Source organism: Lissotriton vulgaris, chromosome 1_1 (genome assembly GCF_964263255.1).
Source record: "Lissotriton vulgaris chromosome 1_1, aLisVul1.2, whole genome shotgun sequence".
Lineage (NCBI taxonomy): Eukaryota > Metazoa > Chordata > Amphibia > Caudata > Salamandridae > Lissotriton > Lissotriton vulgaris.
The window spans coordinates 2,115,511,056-2,115,535,249 of NC_141685.1; the positions used below are offsets into that span (position 1 = coordinate 2,115,511,056).

The window sequence follows — 24,194 nt, forward strand, 5'->3', positions numbered from 1 at the left end:
TAATGTGAGTGCCAATTGCATTCCCAGCTATGGGACCATGCTCCCCGACCACTGTATGGGTTGTTGAACCCGCAGACCTTCCGTAACTTGAGGCGGTAGGGAGAAATTATGTGCAACAGATTTCTATATATTCACCTTACATCCTGAGGCCTTCGCAAAGGAGTCCAGCTCCGTGAGGAAGGTTCCTAGTGCGGTAACTGGGTTGGCCAGTGTCACCAATATATCATCGTAGAGGCTGATAGTATGGGTGTCTCCTCTGACTAGGACCCCAGTGATAAGCGGGTTTGATCCCACTCTTTGTGCCATGGGCTACATGTACAATGCAAAAAGCAGTGGTGAAAGAGGACACTCCTGCCTTGTACCTCTACTTATGGGGAAGGGAATTGAAGTGTGCCAATTAATTGTAACAGTCGCTGTTGGGAAGTGGTAGCAGTTCAAAATTTGTGCCCTCATTTTCGCTCCCAGGCCAAAAAGTGTTAGTACCTGTTCAAGGTATGGCCAGTGGACCCTGTTGAAAGCCTTTTCAGCATCTATTATCAAAACCATATACTCTCCTGAGGTCCTTGAGGCCTTCTCAATGATGTGCAAGACCTGTTTAGTGTTATCACTGGTTTGTCGCTGGGGGATGAAACTCGCTTGGTCAGGGTCGATGTAGAAGGAGTGGCACAGCCATAGGGCAGCATTGTCTGCCCGGTCTTGGTCAATGGCTGCGAGTTGTTTTCGGACTGTGCCAAGTTGGTGCAAAACTCTAGGTGCCCCGTCCTCTGATGCATCTGCTCTAGCTCCTGTATCTCCTGGGATAAGTCCTCTGTTCTTTCTACGGGAAGCATTGTCTGCCGCTGGGATTGCAATTAGCTCGCCCTTAATCACCGCCTTAAGTGCCTCCCATTCTGTTGCCATGCATGTGTCTGAGGTATTGTTGTGCAGGAAGTAGTCATGTATGGCTCGTGGGATTTGCCCAACCGTGTCTGGGCGCTGTAAGGGTGTGTCCCTGAGACACCACTGCTGAGCCGGGCTGTGCATATGGGAAGTGACAATGTGGCCATAACCGGTGAATGGTCCAATAGAGACATTAAAAACAACAGTTGATGGACAGAATGCAGAACAATGTCATACATTCACCCCACTACAGAGATCTGGGCCTAAATCTGGGCCTAAATTCATCATTTTTTTGCTCACCACACCACCCCAGTTCATGCTTTGCCACTGTGCAACATTCCGTCCATCATCTTGTGTGTTTTGCTGTTCACCCTATGTGGGAAGGGTATGCCCAGACGTGGGTCCAGTGCTCACTACGCCACTGGAGTCAAGCTATCCTGGCTGAAGACGGCTGATAGCCAGAAACTGGTCCTAGGATGCTTGATTCCGGTACAGGGAAGACATGGCTTGGCAGTTCGGGCTGGACTGTTCCCATGAGGCACAGGGTCAAGACTGATTTGCATATGGTAATGTCCGAATTGGGGTGACTTGGTGAGCAAAATAACGATGGATTAAACCCTGATCTGTTACTGGGGGTGAATGTTTTGCCATTGTACAACATTCTGTCCATCATCTTGTGTGTTTTCCTGTTCACCCTATGTGGAAAGGGTATGCCCAGACGTGGGTCCCGTGCTTACTACTCCACTGGAGTCAAGCTATCCTGGCTGAAGACGGCTGATAGCCAGAAACCGGTCCTAGGATGCTTGATTCCGGTCCAGGGAAGACATGGCTTGGCAATTTCGGCTGGACTGTTCCCATGAAGCACAGGGCCAAGACTGATTTGCATATGGCCATGTCTGAACTGGGGTGGCTTGGGGAGCAGCATAGCGATGGATTAAACTGAGATCTGTGACTGGGGGTGAATGTTTTGCCATTGTGCAACATTCCGTCCATCATCTTATGTGTTTTGCTGTTCACCCTATGTGGGAAGGGTATGCCCAGACGTGGGTCCCGGGCTCACTACGCCACTGGAGTCAAGCTATCCTGGCTGAAGATGGCTGATAGCCAGAAACGGTCCTAGGATGCTTGATTCCGGTCCAGGGAAGACATGGCTTGGCAGTTCGGGCTGGACTGTTCCCATGAGGCACAGGGTCAAGACTGATTTGCATATGGCACTGTCCGAACTGGGGTGACTTGGTGAGCAAAATAACGATGGATTAAACCCTGATCTGTTACTGGGGGTGAATGTTTTGCCATTGTACAACATTCTGTCCATCATCTTGTGTGTTTTCCTGTTCACCCTATGTGGAAAGGGTATGCCCAGACGTGGGTCCCGTGCTTACTACTCCACTGGAGTCAAGCTATCCTGGCTGAAGACGGCTGATAGCCAGAAACCGGTCCTAGGATGCTTGATTCCGGTCCAGGGAAGACATGGCTTGGCAATTTTGGCTGGACTGTTCCCATGAAGCACAGGGCCAAGACTGATTTGCATATGGCCATGTCTGAACTGGGGTGGCTTGGTGAGAAAAATAAAGATGGATTAAACCCAGATCTGTGACTGGGGGTAAATGTTTTGCCATTGTGCAACATTCCATCCATGGTCTTGTGTGTTTTGTTGTTCACCCTATGTGGGAAGGGTATGCCCAGACGTAGGTCCCGAGCTCACTACGCCACTGAAGTCAAGCTATCCTGGCTGAAGACTGCTGATATCCAGAAACCGGTCCTAGGATGCTTGATTTCGGTCCAGGAAAGACATGGCTTGGCAGTTCGGGCAGGACTGTTCCCATGAGGCACAGGGTCAAGACTGATTTGCATAAGGCCATGTCTGAACTGGGGTGGCTTGGTGAGCAAAATAACGATGGATTAAACCCAGATCTGTGACTAGGGTGAATGTTTTGCCATTGTGCAACATTCCGTCCATCATCTTGTGTGTTTTCCAATAGAGACACCACCAGTATTTCCACCTTCATGGTAAGATCATGAATAGACCTAGAGCCTATCAAATAGTCTAGTCTGGCGTATGTCTTGTGAGCGTTTGAAAAAAATAAGTATTCTCTGAGTTGGGGGTGTTGGGATCTCCAAGGGTCTATCAGGTCCAGCTCCCTTATCTTGTTTAACCCATCTGTCAACAGGGCTCCTGTCTGTCCAAACTGTTGAGCTGGTCCATCAAGGGCATTGTTGAGTACTAGATTGAGGTCCCCTCCTAGTAATATTTTGCGTTCGTCCATGGCCGTAGCCTTCGTCTGTTCCTCATGGATAAATGTCTCTTGTCCCTCATTTGGTGCATAAATCGCCTCTAATTTCTGCCTCTTTCTCAACCACCCTGCCAGGTCCGGGACACCAGGATTGCCAGCCCTGCCGCTTTGGTGGGGCCAGATGAGAATAGCTGTGTGGGGAACATACAGGACTTGAGCATATAGCAGTCGCAGGCAAGGAGATGTGTCTCCTGTAAGAGACATATGACAGCCATGGTGCTTTCTAAATACGATAATATTGCCCTGCTTTTTATCGGATTGCTGAGACCCCTCACATTAAGTGTGAGGATCTTGAGATCAGAGGGATGCATCAGGGACAGCGAAACCGGCCTATAGTGAGAGTGTTAAGGATAAGCTTTCTAATTTGTTTGTAGCCGCCACTTCGAGAGGGCACGTGTGTCTCGTAAAACCTCACAGTACAGTGATACGGTGAATGAGGGACCCCAAAAATAACCCCGTAGACGGAAAAAACATGCATACAAATAAACAGTAATAGGTTAAAAAATAGTCCGTCAGCCATATGTGGCTGCCAGAAGATTGTTACGGGGTCCATAGTATGGCCAAGTACCTGCCCGAGCCCGCCCTTGTCTAGTGTGAAGGGTGTATACCCAAACTGCATGCCCACGAAGCCTGGGACTTTGCCAGGGCGGCCGGGTTGGATTCCGATGCCTCTTGTTGCCCTTTTGTGATTTCCTCTTGGCCAGGTCTTTTTGGGTGTCGCCTGCGGCCTTGACGCTGCCATCGTGGAAATTGCTCTCCAGAGCTGGGAGGATGGGTCTCTCCTTCTTCATGCTCTACAGGGAGTTCCACTCCCAGCAACCGACTAGCCTCAGCGAGCGATCTCAGCTGGTGAAGTTTGCCAGCCAAGTGAAAGATGAGCCGGAACGGATTGCCCCAGTAGTATGGAATGGCTTGCTGGTGAAGGTGTGCAGTGATCAGTTGAAAGTCCGTTTGTTTTTGCAGTGTCAGCATGGTGCGATCCTGCTACAGTGTCACAGTTTGGTCCCTAAAAGTGAATGGGTGCATGGACCTGGCTTTATGCAGGATTCCCTCTTCTGCACACAGATGAATATGTCTGCCTGGGGGGGGATTGTCAGAGTGCGGCAGACCCACTCTGTGCTCTGTTTAGCCTGTGCTCAGTGTTAGGAGGGTTGCTGAGGATGTGATTAAACAGGTCTCTTGTAAAGCTGAAAATGTCGCTGCCTTCTGCGTTAGTTTTCACCCCCCTGATCCAAACATTGTTTCTGCTTGAGCGGTTTTCGAGATCCTCTAAGTGCGCCTGCAGGTCGATGTGCTGCTCTTGGAGGTATATGACCTATTGTTGGAAGGGCGCCATTTTGGTGTCTCTGTTGTCTCATCTGTCTTCCAACGAGGTCACTCGCTCTCCGATTGCATCTACATCTCTCCTGATGTCTTTGATTTCCAGGGTAAAATCGAGCTTGACCATCTGTAGCTCTTCGCAGAGGACTGTGATCAGCGACTCCGCAAATGCGTGTGTCACTGGTTCCTCCTTGTACCCTCCAGCTGTGCTTGAGGTGCTTCTCCTGTGTGAGGGTTGTTCATTGTGCTGCCGCCCTTGGAGTGTGTTGACATATCTTTGAGTGTTCTGTCCTTCGTCACCCAGGTGGAGGTCATGGTCCCAGTTCGTCCGAGTGGTGGTTCAGGCTGCCCCGGTGTGTTGTTAATCTCAGCCGGCCTAGGTGCCCGCTTGACCAAAGGCCCGTCTTATTATGACCTGGTGTTCTCACTGGGAGCGTGAGCATGCAATGTAGACTTCCTCCCCAGGTGAACTCAACAATCTGGTGTTGTGGGGCTGGCCACTCCCAGGGCATCAGGGCCCGGGTCTTGTGCTTCTGATCGAGCCTCTGCTCATGTTACTGCAGGGACCTGGTGCTTCAGTCATGTCCTTCGTTGCTGGTGCCCACTCAGTATCTCCCTCCTGGGAAACAGTGCACAATTGCCAGCGATCACCTGGCTGAGCCCGTCTGCTGAGGAGCTACTGGGGGTATCAGCAATGTCTTCGTTTGAGGGGCACAGTGTTGGGGTCCCAGAGGCGCATCCAGGTGCAGTCAGGCGCTCTAAATGATTCCAGGGGGCACTTCCCCCAGCTATGCCGCTATTTCGCCTGGGCTTCCTACTGATTGTGGCTGCCAGGAACCATGCTACTGTTTAAGCATTTTTGTGGGATCTCGAGGCCGGTCGCAGCTGTGCGCTGTGGGGCACTAAGTCTCAAAGTTGACTCTAGGCTCACTCTTGGGGTGTGTGTTGGAGCGTTCCTTTGTCACTCCCTCAGCCATTCAATAGGCTTTTCTCTTGGCAGGGCCTATCGCAGCCCTCAGCTGTTGCAGCCGCCTGGCTTCCATAGGGCCGAGCCGCTCAGTTCCTGTGGGCCCCCGCCGTGGACAGTTTGCAACACTTACCTCTACTGCTCTAAAGTGGGCAGGTAACTCTCCTGTGTCCCACGCGGCAGCATGTAGGGCCGGGCCAACCACACCCGTTCCACAAGCGGCGCTCATCAATGGCTCCATCGCTCTTCAGCAGCTGGTCTGCCTCACTGCTCCTGCTGCTCGGACGTCGCCCAAACTGCCGCATAATTTAGCCAACCCTGATGCATAATTTGGTCCTTCCATGCCGCGTAATTGCAATGATTCAGAAAAGGGGGTGGTGATGGACAGAGTATCTGAATTAAGCAGAACACTCGTACCCAGTCAACAGATCAGGGCTTGATCCATCACCGTTTTTTAGCTCACTGCACCATCCCAGCTCAGAACCTGGCTACATGCAAATTAGTCTGTCCCTGGCCCATTGCATCATGGGAACAGGGCAGACCAAACTACCAAGCCAATTCTTTTACTGGAAAGGAAACAAGCTTCCGGGGACCCGTTTCTGGCATTACAGCCGTCTTCGGCCTGGCTTGCTTGAATCCTGATGGTACAGTGAGCAAGGGACTCATGTCTGAGCATACCCTTCCACGCTTATGGTGGACAAAACGATTCAGAAAAGGGGGTGGTGATGGACGGAGTATCTGAATTAAGCAGAACACTCGTACCCAGTCAACAGATCAGGGCTTGATCCATCACCGTTTTCTAGCTCACTGCACCATCCCAGCTCAGAACCTGGCTACATGCAAATTAGTCTGTCCCTGGCCCAGTGCATCATGGGAACAGGGCAGACCAAACTACCAAGCCAATTCTTTTACTGGAAAGGAAACAAGCTTCCGGGGACCGGTTTCTGGCATTACAGCCGTCTTCGGCCCGGCTTGCTTCAATCCTGATGGTACAGTGAGCAAGGGACTCATGTCTGAGCATACCCTTCTGCGCTTATCGTGGACAAAACGATTCAGAAAAGGGGGTGGTGATGGACAGAGTATCTGAATTAAGCAGAACACTCGTACCCAGTCAACAGATCAGGGCTTGATCCATCACCGTTTTTTAGCTCACTGCACCATCCCAGCTCAGAACCTGGCTACATGCAAATTAGTCTGTCCCTGGCCCAGTGCATCATGGGAACAGGGCAGACTAAACTACCAAGCCAATTCTTTTACTGGAAAGAAAACAAGCTTCCGGGGACCGTTTTCTGGCATTACAGCCGTCTTATAAGGATGGAGCACTCCATTGTTTTCAATGAAGCTCCCAACATTCCAATGTTCTAATATTCACTAAACTCCATCCTTATAATGGCTGGTATAAGCCTGAAGCTCCAATATTCCAATGTTTCTTTGTTCACAGCCCTGACGGTGAACAAAGGCATCAGGGAGACTGAGGGGATTCCAAGCCCCTCACGCTCCCATAAGGATTTGTTCTTTTTTGTTAGAACATTCTGCCCTCTAGCGACAGAATGTTCTAATAGCCTTATAGCCCTTCATAGCTGGGCTATACTGGCTATTAAAGTCCCACTACCTTTTTTAGGGCCCTAGCCTTCGGCTCGGGCCTTTAATGCTGGAGAGGACCTTTAATAGCCGGTATAGCCCTCTACGGCGGGCAATGAGGCTATATTAAAGGCTATATTATAGTAGTAGCTCTGAGCTGAGCCAGAGAGCCTGCCCCTTGAGGAATGTTTTGATATTGGATACTATAATATTCACTGCACCCTAGAATATTGTCCCATAATGCTTTGCAGGGACTTTGGTTGGGATTGTATTTTCTGCCCATAACTGTGCTAGGGGTGGTCCTAGGAAGATGGGACCACCACCAATTGTTCAGCAGGATGTACTCTTTGTGTTAAAGGCATCTGCTTGGTTCTCTCCCTAGGTTAGTGAGGAAATCAAAATCATCACCTCTCTCACTGCTTTCTGTATTTTCATTTTCACTTTAGTGAGATGATTATATGCATTTTCGTATGTAATAAAAGTTACTTGTCATTTTCCCAAAGGTATGGGAGGTTTCTGTTTTATTATTTGTGGTGAGATGGAATGGAATTCACTGAGTTTTTGATCAATTCTGTAAAATTCCAGCCAAAACTTGATGATTAAGACATGCTACCACCTAATATGTCTTTTTCTTTCTTGTTTATTTATACAACTTAGTTCAGCAAAACTGTATTTGAGATCTGACCGCTACATGATACCAGTGAGTCAGCCTCTGGAAGTTGTTCCAACCACAATATTCCTTTCACATCTCCCTTGTGAGTGAGACTTCTTCTTTCTGTACTTTATGTACAGGTTTACAAGCAGGTTTCTCTGGAGGAGATCGCCTCATTGTGTAGTTCTGAGGTTTAGGGCCGGCCAGAGTGCCATTATCTAAGTAGAGGTGAGTGGCTAAGAAGGCAAAGGGGGAAGAGAGAGAGAGCAAAACTAAGGGAGAACAGAGCATATGCCTCATATGGAGAGGGAGGGAAACATTTCAGAAGAAGAGAGGGTGAGTAGATTGTAAAGGAGACAGACCGAAGGCGGTAAGGGGAGAAAAAATACAGACAGGCAAAGAGGGTGACAGAAATCACAGGTAGGAGAAAGGAAAAGAGAGCGAATGAGAGACCGAGAAGTGATGGGACAGAGTGACAGAGAGAAGTGTAGGAGAAAGATGCTGAAAGGGAAATCGAATGTGAAAGCAGAGAAATTTGGGACATTTTGAGAGAGATACAAATAGTTCTTGAAAAATTTGAAGCAGCAAAAAATAACCCTGCAACCCCACAAGTGACGTGAGGCAAAACATAGAATATGATGAGGGACCCCTGAGTTTTCCATATCTCACGGATATTTGTTCTCACCTTTGGGGCCCCTGAAGTATGGTGGGCCCAACTACTCTACAGGGTCCTTGACCCGGTCACTCCACTACCGCACGGCCCCCGTATGCCGGGATTCTTCTGCCGCTGCCTGCTTGGCCCTCTTGCTGCCGCCTCTCCTTAGGGCCCCTGCTCTCCAGGCTTGCCCTCGCTCTCCAGTCTTGCCCAGGCTTGTCCCGATCTCCAGGCTTGCCCAGGCTTACCCTCGCTCTCCCCCGCTCTGCTTTCCCACTCTTTCCCCCCCTCTGCTCCTCGCCGCTGCTCTCCTGCGGCCCGCCCCCCTCTCCTGTCTCCCGCTACCCATTCGACGTCCCACTCCTGCCTCCCGGCTGCTCCTCCCTCCCACTCCCATAAATGGTGGGCACCGCGTGTACGCGCAGCGGCCTCGAGCAGCGGGCGCGCCAATTGCGCGCCAAAGGCAAGCCTGTCTACGCCGTCCACGCCTAGACCGCGCCCAGCACCAGAACCCCTGGACCCCGCCAGAGCCAGCCAACCCGACTGAGCTACGACGCCGCCACCCTCCACGCACTCAACACCCGCCGACATCCAGCCTGCTACCAAGCCACCTCGAAACGCACCCATGGAGCCTTCACCTGCCACGCCTGCTACTTCACCTGCACTCAGTCCTGCACCGGGCCAGCCAAAACAGCCGCAAACAACAACCACCTCAAGTACATCCTGCTCAACAACCGCTCTATCCACAGGCACGCTGGCGAACTATGGGACCCACTGGACACAATGGCACCAGACGTCGCCTTCTTCGCGGAAACCTGGATGAACGCCTCCTCAGCCCCCGACATCGCCATTGCCATCCTGGACGGCTACAAGATCATCCGGAGGGACCGCGTCAACCAGACCGGAGGAGGCATCACCATCGCCCACAGAAACACTATCCGCATCACGACCAACACCGACGACACCCTCGCCACCGCAGGGCACCTGCACTTCCAGATTCACACCGACCCCAAGACCACCCTCAGAGGAACCCTCATCTACAGACCCCTGGGACCACGCTCACACTTCAGCGAGGCCATCGCAGACTTCATCAGCCCGCTCGCCCTCGCCTCCCCCGACTACATCCTCCTAGGAGACCTCAACTTCCACCTGGAGAACGACCAGGACAACAACACCACCGCCCTACTAGACAAACTCGCCAACCTCTGATTCAAGAAACTGGTCAACACCCCCACCCATTACACCGGCCACACGCTCGACCCTGTCTTCTCTTCCAGCAACCACATCTCCTTCAGCCACACCACAGAGCTCCACTGGACTGACCACAGCTGCGTACACTTCAACTTTAGAAAAACATTGACCCACCACCGCCCTCAACAAACCCCCCGAAGATGCTGGAGCAAGATCACCACCGACCAACTCACCACCTCCTTGCGCCTAAACCCTCCCACCAACACCACGGACCCCAACGAAGGAGCCCGCAACCTCACACAGTGGATCACCGACTGCGCCGACACCCTTGCTCCACTGAAAAACCCTCCCAGCAACCTCAACAGCAAGAAAGCCGCGTGGTTCACCAACTATCTCAAAGACTCCAAGAAATCCTGCCGTGACCTCGAGAAAGCCTGGCGGCACAACCAGTCAAAGGATAACATGACAGCCCTCAAGAACGCCACCCGCAAACACTACCAGCTGATCCGCTCCACCAAAAGGTCATCCTTCAGAGAACGACTGGACAACAACACCCACAACAGCAAGGAACTCTTCAACGTCGTGAAAGAGCTCTCCAACCCCAACGCCAGCGACCACGACATCACGCCTTCTCAAGACCTCTCCTCTGCAACTCTCTGGCCACCTTTTTTCACCGTAAGATTGTCGACATACACGACAGCTTCGGCGCTCAGAACACGTACCCCACCACCGAACCTACACCCCCCCACCACCACCATCTGCTCCTGGACTCAGGTCAGCATGGAAGATACCACCCACACGATGAACACCATCCACTCGGGCTCCCCAGCCGATCCCTGCCCACTCCACATCTGCAACAAAGCCGACTCCATCATCGCACCCATACTTCGGGACATCATCAACAACTCCTTCATATCCGCCACCTTCCCGGAGAGCTGGAAGCACGCAGAGATCAGCCCCCTCCTGAAGAAACCCACCGCAGACCCCTCAGACCTCAAGAACTTCTGCCCATCTCGCTCCTCCCCTTCCCTGCAAAAGTCATCAAGAAAACGTCAACAAACAGCTGACAGCCTTCCTGGAGACGAACGGCTCCCTCGACCCATCGCAGTCCGGATTCCAAACGAACCACAGCACCGAGACCGCCCTCATTGCGGCCACCGACGACATCCGGACCCTGCTGGACAATGGAGAAACCGCTGCCCTCATCCTGCTCGACCTTTCGGCTGCGTTCGACACGGTCTGCCACCGCACCCTGACAACCCGCCTCCGCCACGCCGGGATCCAAGGGAAGGCCCTCGAATGGATCACCTCCTTCCTCTCTGACAGAACCCAAAGAGTCCGTCTCCCGCCCTTCCTCGCAGAAGCCACCAAGATCATCTGCGGTGTACCTCAAGGCTCCTCGCTCAGCCCCACCCTCAGCCCCACCCTCTTCAACATCTACATGAGCCCCCTCGCAGCCATCGCATGCAAGCACAACCTCAACATCATCTCCTACGCCGACGATAACCAACTGATCCTCTCCCTCACCAACGACCCCACCTCCGCCAGAGCCAGCTTCCAAGACGGAATGAAAGACATCGCAGACTGGATGAAGCTCAGCCGCCTGAAACTGAACTCAGACAAGACGGAAGTCCTCATCCTCGGCCCATCCATCTCCGCCTGGGATGACTCCTGGTGGCCTCCTGCTCTGGGCCCCCCACCGAAGCCCACGGACCACGCATGCAACCTGGGCTTCATCCTTGACTCCTCCCTCACGATGGCCAGGCAAGTTAACGCTGTTACCTCCTCCTGCTTCAACACACTCCGCATGCTCCGTAAGATCTTCCGCTGGATCCCCACTGGAATCAGGAAAACGGTCACCCAGGCCCTCGTCACCAGCCGTCTGGACTACGGGAACGCCCTCTATGCTGGGACCACCGCCAAAGTACAGAAAAGACTCCAGCGCATCTAGAACACCTCAGCATGACTCGTCTTGAACATCCCCCGACATAGCCACATCTCCGCCCACCTGAGGGACCTCTACTGGCTCCCCGTCAGCAAAAGGATTACGTTCAGACTCCTCACCCACGCACACAAGGCTCTCCATGACTTGGGCCCCGAATACCTCAACAACAGCCTCACGTTCTACACGCCAACCAGCCAGCTCCGCTCCACCAGCCTCGCCCTCGCCACCGTCTCACGGATCCGCAGAACCACCATCGGAGGAAGATCCTTCACCTACCTGGCGGCCAAGGCCTGGAACACCCTCCCCACCCACCTACAACTCACCCAGGACCATCTCTCCTTCAGGAAGCAACTAAAGACCTGGCTTTTCGAGCAGTAGCAGCCCCCCCAGCACCTTGAGACGCGGTGAGTAGCGCGCTTTACAAATACTCTTGATTGATTGATTGCACCCCTGCCTTCCCCAGTCTGCTAGTTGAGTAGTAAAGTACAGAAATAATTGTGCGTAACACCTCAATACACAATACAACCCCAATAACACAAGTGCAGCTGAAGCCCTGCCTCTGAAGAACAATGAGGAGAAGGAGGCCTATGCCCACACTATCACGTGCCAATACCCATTGCAATGTTGTGTTTTATTAGTAACACAAGAACCTATTTGATTTGGTACTATTAAAGCCAAGGGAAGAAGTGGAGTAGAGGTGTTCAGAGATGTTAAGAAAGAAATGTAGAGTGAAAAACGATGTGGCGAGGAAAATAGAAAGAGTGTGAAGAAGCGTGAGTGAGAGGAACTAGAAGAGGTGTGTGATAAGTGGAGAGCGTGGGGTGGAGGGTCTGGCGAGGAAGAAAGTCGGACAGAGGGTTGGACACCACAAGATAGAGGGAAATATGAAATGCATATAAGGGCACAGTAAACCGAATTGGCAGGCACACTGCGAATTGTCATTTGTAGGCACTCATAACAAGCAAGAGAGACGTGGGTGAAGTGAAGAAAAGGAGCAAGGGGAGCACACACTCAGGAAGGGACAAAAAAGGCGAGCGAAAGTGGGGGAGGAAGAGGAGAGACAAAAAGAAGAGAGGGAACACAGGCGACTGACAGAACAAGCATTTGCAATGCAATAGGTCTCGCATTTGTAAAAGTTTGAGTTTTTGGCGTAGCAAATATTAATGCAACATTACTAGCTCGAATTTTGTTGATGTAGACCTATAGAGTGTAGTGTGGTACAGTGAAGTGGTGTAGTATAGAGCAGAGGAAATTATTATGGAGTGTAGTGGAGTTGAGTAGTTTAGCGTGTAGTGGTATTAAGTTGAGTAAAGTGGAGGAAAGTTTATAGAGTGGGATTGTGTGTGCTTGTATTATGATAAAATATAGTAATAAGTAGGAATGAACGTATGAGAAATATAGGTTGGTGGTACTGCAATTGCTGTACCAATTTATTTATAATGTGTTTTGTTGTGCAAGATGACTTTACTTGTAACTGCTTGTTTAGTTGCCTGTTTAGGCTTTAAGCAGTGCATATAAAAAATAGTATAAGGAATTTTCTGTAAGCAGAAATAATAGGGAAACATTTTGTACAGCATGCAAAAAGCTGGTAATTTAGTTGGAAATATAGATGCTTATTATATTTGAAGTGTATAAAGGGGCATAAAAGGCAAAAAGTTAGTAAGCAATGTTGAGCAAGCAAAAACTGTAGTGTAATACTATGTACAGTTTAGGTTATCGGCAGCCCCCTGGTAATACAGAGTGCTTGTAGGATTATAGGGGGGCCTTGGGGCAGCCTATTTTAGATTTAGTAAAGCCAAAAAATACATTGGGAACAGTAAAAAACGCTGTAAAAGAAGTTGTGTATGGGTATATAAGATAGTAAGGCGCTATTGTATGCTAAAAAGATCAAAATAAGTATATGGAAGAGGGGAAAAAATTAAAGGGCAATTGTGTGGGTATTTAATAATGGAAATTAACTGGCATTTAATAACAAGACCTTTTGCATTTGCAATGCAATAGGTCTCGCGATTTAAAGCTTCTGGCATTGTAAATCACAATGTCTTTTATTTATGTTTAAAAAACCAAAACAAAATACAAGTCATTGTTATTTGCAATGTCAATAGCTCAAACTCGCGTAAAATCGAGACCTACTGCATTGCAAATGCAATAGGTCTCGCATTTGCGAGAGTTTAAACTATTGGCATTGTAAATGACAAAGCCATTTATTTCAGTTTTCAAAACCAACGCATAAATACAAGGTTTGCTATTTACAATGCCAATAGCTCAAACTTTTGCAAATGCGAAACCTATTGCATTGCAAATGCTTATTGGTATAAAGGCTTTGCATTTCTTTAAATGGTTTAAACAGATTTGTTTGAAATCCCAGTCTGTATTGCACACCATCCTAGTAAGCCTTTGTTTAGCTGTGCACCTGTAACTCAGCTAAGCAGGGACATCTTAAGGATTTCAGGGGCCCCGGGTAAACGTATTGTGTGGGGTCCTGTTTCTAACAGATTTAACTTTATGATCGAATTTTAGCTCTTTCATGCCCTCCTTTAGGTCCCTGACAGTGCATGGGTACACTCGTTCAGATTCTAAATGTATTTATATCTAATATTCAGGGATAATCTGTGTGTTTTCAATATTTTAATTCAACAGCAACTCACAAAATGTTTGCTAACATTCTTTGTAACTCCCCCGCCATTTCTCATATGCGAGGTCCTGTTTTGATCTAAAAGGAAATGTTTATATGAATGCTGCATGGGGTTAAAAAACAAACATTTCTGTCAAATGTCTGAAAAAAAAACTCCAATTCATCTCCCATGTTAAAAATACATTAAAGGAAACAGTATTTAAACAACATGTGAAGAGTTATTCAAGGTAATCACGGCAAGAACAGAGCTGGCTCTATCAGGAGGCCCCTGAAGGGCTGGGGCCAGTGCCCACTTTGGCCAGGGCCCACTCTGCCCCTGCCTGAAAACGTTTCTGCAGCTAAGGTGAGCAGACACAGTTTTGGAGTCACACACTGTTGTCAGAACGCCTCCTTTTAGTACAACTCTTTCAGAGCGAGAATAGACTTTTTACCTGGTTATTGATGAAACGAATAGATTAATGCATTGCATGTGTTGAGACTTTTTTTGTACAACTGGGACCGGCCTTCGGTGTTTGCCAAACGTCAAGAGGACAGACACCTGTTCTTTTTGTTTTAAATAAACCAATGAACACCTGAGCAGGTCTGGAGCTTAGAAACCAGACTTGGAGCATCTCTCAGTGGCGACGTGCGTCACCCGTACCTGGTCCATGCACGCACCCACCCACCCACCTGTCGAAGTGATGCAGCAGGTTGGCACAAGATCACACGTTTCTCGAGCCTCGGCTGAAGCGAGCGCGCCGCTCAGCCCGCCCTATCAGACCGACTTAAACGGAACATCCTATTTATGTAGCGAGCCAGAATGAAAGCGCCAAAACCAAGGAGGCGACAAACCATGGAAGTGCACTCTGACGTAGGCACGAGCTCTGGGACCAGGATCATAAGGCAGAGGAGCGGTGTGAGCTAGGATTATACCCAGACGGCCTACCACTGAGTAAGTCAGGAGAGTTACCACTTTATGCCGATACTTATCATAGATAAAGTACCACCCGTTTTTTTAGTTTTTTTGCTGCTGTTAAGTTCAGCCACGCACTGGGAGGTGAAAAAGCAGTGGTGTAAAAGTGTCAGTTTTTTTTTTGCAACATGATAATTATCTGCTATCCTAAAGCGCCTGAAACTCATACAAGCCGGTCTCAAATCATGTTGAGCTGTTTTCCTTATGTTTGCTTGTTAGGTATATGTTTCAGAGAGGGATAGATAGATGGCCGCCTCCTCGGCTGGCTAGAATATCTGTATCAACCTGGACCTAAAAACACAGGCCAGGGCAGTTAAAAACAAGCGGACAGGAGGGTCTGAATTTATTTTTTGCATCACGCTTTCAGTTTGAGTGAAAGCGCGATGCAAAAAATAATAAGTGCCGCCATTCACAAAGCCCCTGTCCCGACTGCTCACGTTGTGCAGCCTTTGTAAGCAGAACAAGCACACCACAGCAAGACATCTGTTTTGTATTATCGGCCACGATAATGCAAAACAGATGTCAGCCTTGCGAATAACAGACACCAATAGGCCGTGGGCGGGGTAAATGCAGGAGATGCACCCGCATTTGCCCATTTGCATGCTGTCTTTGTTAGAAAGATGCACGCAACACCCAGTAGCCTGCAAGGAAAACAAAACCACACGCACGAGCATGTGGTAAAAAATGTAAATGTAAATTGATACTTGTATAGCACACTACTCACCCGCAAGGGTCTCAAGGAGCTTGTACCAATACCGCTGTGGAACCCATCCTGGCTTTCCCTGTGAGGCGTCCACCCCTGGGCACCCCCAAGGTCAAAGCCAGGCATCCTTAGCGTTGTGGGGGCGTTGTGGAGATTAAGCAAGCTATTGCCCAGAGTTGCAGAGTGGGACTCCATGATTGGAATAGGCACCAAGGTGAGAGTAGTCAGCTTTCCAAAGCCCTTTTTCTGTACACATGAAGTCTCGCGCTGCACGAGCACTGCTGCGCACTGCAACGCTAGGCGCGAGACCTAAAAATGAAGCCAACCAGCAATGGGCGGCAAGCAACAGCGAATGCCCTGTCTCAGGCACGACCTAAAAAAATTGGATTGTCAATACCGAAATCCAGTATAATTAATGTTCACCCCTTGCCTTTGGCACTGTCAAGTAAAACAACAGATGTCCAGAAATCCAAACATTGCTGGAGTCGCGTTTTTGTATGGGTACAGCCTTCTCTGTCTCCTGCTACTTTGTTATACATATGTTGTGTGTGGTTAACAATAGCAGTGCCAATGTTATTATTATAGTAACAAATACATGCAGAGTTACAATTCGCGCGTATTTCCCTTCTCCTGCACACACATTCTGGTAGAGAATAATGTGTCTCATGGCAGACAGACTATATATACCCCATTCTTTAGCAGTATGCCCCGTTTTAGTACGTCTGCTTCTGTAAAAGCCCGTGCATGGATTTATATACAAGAAACACCATCTCATACTTTCTTAAATCCCTACTCCCTTTTGTCTCAGTGAGTTTTGAGGCCGTAGAACAGCTTGTGGGCCTGGCTGGGTATTCAAACATGTAGGTAATTACTGAGACAGCTCCCGGTAAATTATAAGCGCTGAGCCTGCCGCGCACACACACAAACACACACACCTCAGCCCCTGCTGGGCTTGGAATTAAAATGGCCACTCCTCCTTCCCTCCCACGCTCTGCCTCCCTTCCGTGCCAGCAGCCGCCAGCCCTGCTCTCCGCCGCCTGTCGCCGCTTGCAGTTTGAAAGAGTTTATTGATCGTCTGCCTGCAGGATCCATCTGCCGCCGAGAGGGCACCGGGAAGTGCGTCCCGCTTGCAGGGCAGAGCTGGTAGCGGCGAAGGAGAGACAGCTGGAGCTGTGCTGCCTTGGGTTGAGCCGGAACCAGCAGAAGGAACGGCAACCAGGCAGCAGAGAGCAGTTTGGAAAGCACCAGAGTGCCCTCCCTGCACTGCAGGCTCCTATTCCATCTTCATGGGCAAAGTGTGGAAACAGCAGATGTACCCCCCAGTTCACCACCTACTACTACCCGCAGTATCTGCAGGCTAAGGTAGGAACGCTGCACACTGGCGTCAGTGCAGAGAGCCGTGTGAGCTGAGGACTGTGCGGCCGGGGCGGTGCCGGACGCTGTCACTAGTGCAGGGCTCTGGGGATCAGTTTACCGGGCGGTGACACAGGCTCACTGGCTCTGGGTGTGGCCCGTAGGGCGCCACCCTATGCTGGAGGGGGAGGGTCTGGGTGAGACAGGACAGGCATAACCCGAATTCCATCTGCGGCAGTCACCGTTCCTCACAGGCTGTGACTAAAAGCTTCTGGAATGGGATCCGGAGCTGGGAGCTTTGGTGCAGCACAGTTAATCAGGAAATGCGTTGTTGTACTCCAACCTTTTTTCTGCCTTTTTTAGTGGCTTGACTCATTTAAAAACAAGGAGGGTCCATCCACTGCAATGCCTCCTTCCTGACCTTCCAGCAAGGAGAACGAGGCAACGCACGCACACAAAATAAAAAAAAGGGGCGGGAACAGGATATTGGATCCCGCCCCTCCAGGACTCCCTGACCTGCCTCATGGTTGCAAAGGCAATATTTCTAAAAATATTGTCGTGCTACCGTAAGGCAGGTCATGGAGTCCTCGAGAGGCGGGATCCAGAGCAGACAAATCTGCTAAACAGGAGCTTTTTCCAATGGTAGGCCTCCGTTTCCAGAGGCTTGCCAATGGAAAAAAGGGGCGTGGCTTCACGCCATACTGAAATCCCCTGCTCACAATATCTCTTTGCCTTCAGCAGGGCAAGGCCCTGCAATGCAGGCTTCGACCTAAAAAGGGTGTGAGTAGGAAAAGTGCGGAAAATAAACCAACCAATAACAATGAGAGAATAGTTGCAAATGGGAAGATTGTGAGCTGGAAGAGTCACAGAGAGGAGAGAGGGTGAGAGGCACAAAAGAATGATAAAGTACAGTAACGTGCAGAGGAGGGGAGAATATTGGCAAGGAGAGGATGGGAGAAATAAAGAGGATAACGATGAAGCCAGCAAGAGAGGGGCGAGGAGTACCTTTTCTCATTGAGGCCTCAGGAGCTACGAGCCACAACTGTGTCTCCAACAGCAGTGTTAGTAGATTAGAGTTCAGACAGGTTGGAACACAGTGTATAGCGGGGGTGGGGATGAAGAGCGTGTTGTCCTCTGCGTTTGAAGGTCTGTTTATTAAATACATCAAGTAATTCAGCGTATTCACAACCCGGGATATGGGGGCCTAATTGAATTCTGTTGCTCCATGCAGTTGCTTTATAAAAAGACATTGCTGCGTTTATAAAATGTAGGTATGGGGCATATTAGCTTCAATAAAATCAGTGGAAGAGAAAACGCCAAAGCTGTTTTTTATTTGTGTATTGAAAAGTGCTAGTTTTTCCCCCACTCGCATTCTTTGTTTTGGAGGGGGGGGGGGCAGTGCTGGTTTCACTGAGGCTTTTACTTTAATGCAGCCAGGCTGAACAAACAGGAAGTGCCGTGCAGCCAAGGTGCAGACTGGAGAGCAAGCACACAAGAGTGCTGTCAAGAGAGCAGCCTCACAAAGAAGTTTGGCAGATGAAAAGGCATACTTGGGCCTTGGGACACTGAAATAAGCAAACACAACAGGAAATAGTGTGCGATAGCCAGGCGAAACCTAAAAAGAAAATGGCAGATTATTTCATGCAAAGTTTTACTTAACAATTGTGTGAAGGCCTTTGCCTTTCTTTTCAGCTCGAAGGGGAGAGGTGTGGCGCCACGGCCAGGGTGACTGACTCAGGAATCTGGGGATCACAGTTCGATCCCCGGGCCGGCGGCAGATTAGCCCAGCACCATGGGGATCACAGTTCGATCCCCGGGCCGGCGGCAGATTAGCCCAGCACCATGTGACTCTGGGCAATAGCGTGCTTACGGCCACATGCATCAAAGTCCGTTTTTGCGATTCCTTATTTGCGATTTTTAGGGAATCGCAAATAAGGAATCGCAAAACGGGATGCATGATTGAAGTTGCAAAAAATTAGCGAATCTGTAAAAATCGCAATTTTTACCGAATCGTAAATATTATGCGAATTCCAATTTGCGATTTCGCAATTCCCGTTGATTCCTATGGGCCACAAGGCCCATAGGAATCAATGGGAATTGCGAATTCGCAAATTGGAATTCGCAAAATGTTAATGCATGCCATGGGTGCAGGAGGGGTCCAAAGGACCCCCCCCCCGCACCCCTGAAATGTATTTTGAAGTGCATGTTTCACACACACATGTCCTAAGGACATGTGTGTCTGTAACATGACAGTGTGTTAAAATGCAATTTTGAGCATTTTGACACATTTTCGCAAATTACCACGAGGTTCAACCTCGTGGTAATTTGCACCCCCTAATTGTGAATTCGCAATTTTAAAAGTAATCATGCATTGCTTTTAAGGAATTGCAAATTTGCGATTCCTTAAAAGCAATCGCATTTTTGGAATTCGCTAAATATAGCGATTTTTCCAAAAATGTTTGATGCATACTAAAAAGATATTTAGGAATCGCAAATGGCCGATTTTACCAAATCGCACCGTTTGCGACTCCTAAATACCTTGATGCATGTGTCCGTTAATCTTCCAGACGGCCCCCAGCGCCTAGAAACCCGAACGGGTGATGGTTTGCGCTTTACAAATGTGGATTATTATTATTATGCCAGCGCTGTGTCAGCTAAAAGCAGGAAGCACACGGCAGCTGCTTTATAAAGACACACACTGCACACACAAGCTGAGTGGGTCCCCTTCCAGTTGAGAGAATGGGGCCCCTTGCATCGCTGAGGCTGCAGTGTGTTTGTTATGCCACTGGCCATGGCATTTGTAATATGGCAGGGAAGCTGTGACCACCCCCCACCCCCACCTCTTCACCAGCTTGAGCAGACCCGCGAGGGTGCTACTAGGCCCTCAGAACAGTGAATGACAAACTAACTAGAGCTTATCAATGTGCAATACAGCACCTGCTCGATTTGTTTGTTACAGTGTTCATCATCATGGGGGCTGTAGTCTGCAGGCCTATTTCTCTTGCTTGTGACCCTCCTGTGTAGAACTGACTCCCAGAGCACCTCTAGAGGCTGCTTCAAGTCCTGCGAGAGACCTGATAGGGAGACCTGCTTTTCGGAACCAGTTCCGGCTGGTAAGAGGTCCGTTTCCTGTTTAGACAAAGGCTGTGTTTAGGAGAGCAAGTCCTCCATTGCCTTTCTCTTCCCTCTCTTCTTTAAAAAGCGGCTTCTGTTGGAGCGTGTTGTCTTTGTTGGAAGGCTGATAAAGCTGCATTTCCTACATGTTGATAAAATCTGTATTCCAAGTAAAAAAAGACCTTACCGAAAACAAAAACAAAAACTGCTACACCTATCAGACTTACTGCAGGAGATGATCATTACTATAAACTAAGTATGTATTTTACTCTAAGAAGAAAGCTCTGGAATAGCATTTCTAGTTGTCAAATCTTATTTTTCAAGCACATCATTTTTTATATACATTTTCACCTTTATGAATCAAAAACACCAAACGTGCCTAGAGAAAGGAGATGTATCCCTTTTCGAGGGGCAGAGCAGTTAAAAAAAATCGAACTTTCCTGTAATAAATACATTAATTTGACCCTTTGGAAATAACAGTGACAGAAATGATTACAGATTGTTATGTCCAAAATAGAAACATGCCGACCAAAACTAATTTACTCTTGGTGTAACAACTGTCCGGGAAAGAGAATGAGGTGGGAGATGAAGTGAAATAGGGAGACAAAACGAGAAGCAGGAGAGGAGTGAGAGGGAAAACAGGGACAACAGGAGGGGTAAGAGAGAGAGAGAGAGAGAGAGAGAGAGAAACAGGCACAGGAGTTAGAGGAGAGAAAAGAGAAGGAGAGATAAATAGAATAGGAGAGGGTGCGGAGGTAGGCCTAGAGAGAGCAGTGTGACTGGATGAGAGAGGGTGGAAATAGGAGGGGTGAGTAGGAAAAGAGGCAATTGCAGAAAGGAGGCGATAGACAAAAAAAATAGGGAAAGTCAAAAACAGGAATGATTGCAATGAGAGGAGTGAGACAATACTAGAAGGGAGACACAGGAAAAGTTAGAATAGAGTAAAGAGGAGATAAGAGACAAGATATGGAAGATGCTCTAACAACTGTGTAACCTTATAACGATCAACGTTTTGGCATGCTGCTGTGCTGGGGGCTGATGTCACTGCGGAGGGGGCTAATTTAGTTTATGGAGACCTGCGTGTGTGCTCCGAAATAAACAAAGCAAAACGAATTTTGTTCAGCACATGCAGGTCCCCATCAACGAAAGTAGCCCCCAGCTCAGCAGCATGCCAAAACGCCCGGTAGCCAGTCCGGCCCTGATAACGATTAAACCTGCAACTATGATCTGATACTCATGTAAAGCGCTCTGATACCTCCGGGTCTAGCCAGCGCTATATAAAACCTTTAAAATAAATAAATAAATAAATAAATAAATAAATAAATAAATAAATAAATAAATAAGATGAGAGAGAAAAAAGAAAAGACAGAGGAGGGCTGAAGATTAGACCTTATAGAGAGCCTTCCCAGCTATAGGTCCAAGTGGGGCGTATTCATTTTTTCTCTGGCTACTCCATTGGCAGAAGAGATATCTGTTATGTTTGTGACTGAGTAACCTTTCTAATACACTTCTAATTGGGACCATAATGACTAATACAATTACAAGACCTGGAACCACATATGTGTTTATTCGTAAATGTTCCTGGAACCACATATGTGTTTATTCGTAAATTTTCTCCAGAGTACCTACATGTCACCTTATAATCAGTCCAGGGAGCTAGTTCAACACTTGTATCAGCTGTAGCACAGTGTCTGGGTGCCAGATTTTGGAAGTCCGCCGACCGTATGAATATACAGATAGGTGCAGCAATGTCTTGGGGGACAGTTAATCATTAGCAGCCATCCCTACCACTGAGACGAATGCACTTGTTAACAATGCCTGGTAAGCAGTGGTCAGCTGGGAGCGGGAACTGTGACCAATGAGCAGCTCGTGAAAGCTCATGCAAGCCACAGTAGCTGCCAAGGTGAAAGGGGCCAATAGATATTTATAGCCATAGCACAATGTCTTTAGGAATGGTATGTGAAACAGCTGAAGCAAGGGCAAAAGAAAAGTCATGTAGCACATTTGCACTGTACTCCTCTGCGAATGCTTCGAGCATGATTGTCCATCTTTGGTTTAATCACTTATACCATGTGTCAATGTCTGTAGGTGTTTGCTGAGTATTTGTCTGTGCAAAATCTTTAAAATAAGGGAAATCTGAGCAGAGCTGGTACTATAGTGGAAACCAGGCATCCTCAACAGCTCTTAAGGGCAACATATTGGGTAGGGTGAACAATGGTAAGCAAGCATTGGCATAGCTACTAAGTCTGGCCTTGGAAAGCTGGTGCGATGGTTGCATAATTTTTTTTATTGCAAGCATATGCGACAAAAATAAAAATTAGAAGGAAAAAAGAAAGCATGGTGATGTGTAAAAGTGCCGGCTGTATGCTTGGAATTAAAGTTTTAATCTGACAAAAGGAAAAAGCATCGTATGGAATTTTAATAGACCAATATGGGTGCTTCCTAGCAGGCAGATCTACTTAGAAAAACCATTATGTTTTAATGGACTTCACATAAAATTCCAACTCTTATTGGTGCAGAGAAAAGGCCCTTTGAATTACTGTGTCTTCAGCCATGGCCAGTGCAGGTAAGAGTGGTGGGGGTGGGGCGAGTCCACAAATGACCACAAGTTAGTTGATTAATTTTCCCTCGTCGTCTGTTGCAATCCCTCCCCCCCCCCCACCCCCCACTGGTCTTACCTGCACGGGCCGCGGCTGCATGTCTAGAAGCTCTAGTTTAAATCACAAGAATGAAAATGTTAAACTCATGATACAGAACGGAAAGAAAACCATTGGGTAACTAACCAATTGGCCTACCAGCTGACTACAAATCACTGGGTGCAAATCGATGACTTTCCAGAGAATTGGACCCAGAATTAGTGATTTGCAGGTTGTTTCTCTTTTCCTATAGAACCCTCAGGACTCAACTTGATACAGATAAATTATCCCTGCCACTGGAGTAACTAATAACCCTAGGAATGTAACTACAATGGGGTGAAATATCAGCCTTTTTCTTGAGCCTTTTGTAGCAAGGTCTTAAGTCTCAGTTATATAATACATTTACTAGTGATTGGGGATTTAACAAGATCCAGATACACCTTCTTGGACATAAATCTTAAGCAAAGATATTACTTCAGCTGTTAAAAGTTAATTAACTTTTTTAATCAAATCTATCTTTTTTCATTAAACAAATTGGCCTATTTCGTTGATACTTTAAATAATGTAACCATATTTGAAATTCTTTCCCTTTGGTTCACCAATTAACATTCAGAACAGTACATGATTTCCAATAGTCCCTTTGCTTCATAAAACTTGCCACGTTCTTGGACTCTTTCTTAGAATTCTTTTTAGTCTTCGTTCTTACACCACAACCCTAGAAATCCTCTTGTTGGTTTGGAAAGGAAATAATTAAATCAAATTCTAAAGGTTTTAAGCGTTCTTGACCAAAAGGTTAATCAGTCTATTTTTTGAAGAAGTCTCTAAAATGATTCTTTCAAGTGTTGTTGTTTCCTCCTGTGTCTCAATGTTATTTTATGTGAGCTGTACAAGTTGTTGATTTTTCAGTTACAAACACTACATGTGCAAGGGAGTAACACTAACCTTTCCATTGTTTTAATTTTGTGCAGCCATGATCCCAGAGAATCCAAGTGGGTGCTGTCCTATTCTGAATCCGCCCTCCCGCCCCTTTATGTAGACGCTGCAGACAGCAAAAGCAGTGAGCGCCAAGGAGGCACAGGGCTATCTGGGCCTCTGGAATCCGGTAAGTTCTATAAGAGCAAAAGCCAGGAAACAGGCACCCTCTCACCATGGGATCTGGAAGCCAAGAAACCAGCCAGATCCTGTGTGCAGTTTAAAAAGGGCCCCATCAATGATGGCTGACTGCATCATGTCATCATAGGTACTTTAGGCTGCTAAGATAGCGGCGCCAAGAAGCACTGAGCGCTAGACGCACTAAAGAGAGTCAAACAAGTTAGT

General features: G+C 48.2%; 1 long non-coding RNA gene across 1 annotated transcript in view; it reads left to right on the forward strand.

Moving 5' to 3' along the window:
• LOC147751682 (uncharacterized) overlaps positions 1 to 24,194 on the forward strand; it is a 165,047-nt gene that overhangs the window by 131,004 nt on the left and 9,849 nt on the right. Inside the window, exon 3 of the long non-coding RNA XR_015295879.1 lies at positions 23,846 to 23,979. This is a non-coding gene — a long non-coding RNA (uncharacterized LOC147751682). The remainder of the gene's footprint in view (positions 1 to 23,845; positions 23,980 to 24,194) is intronic.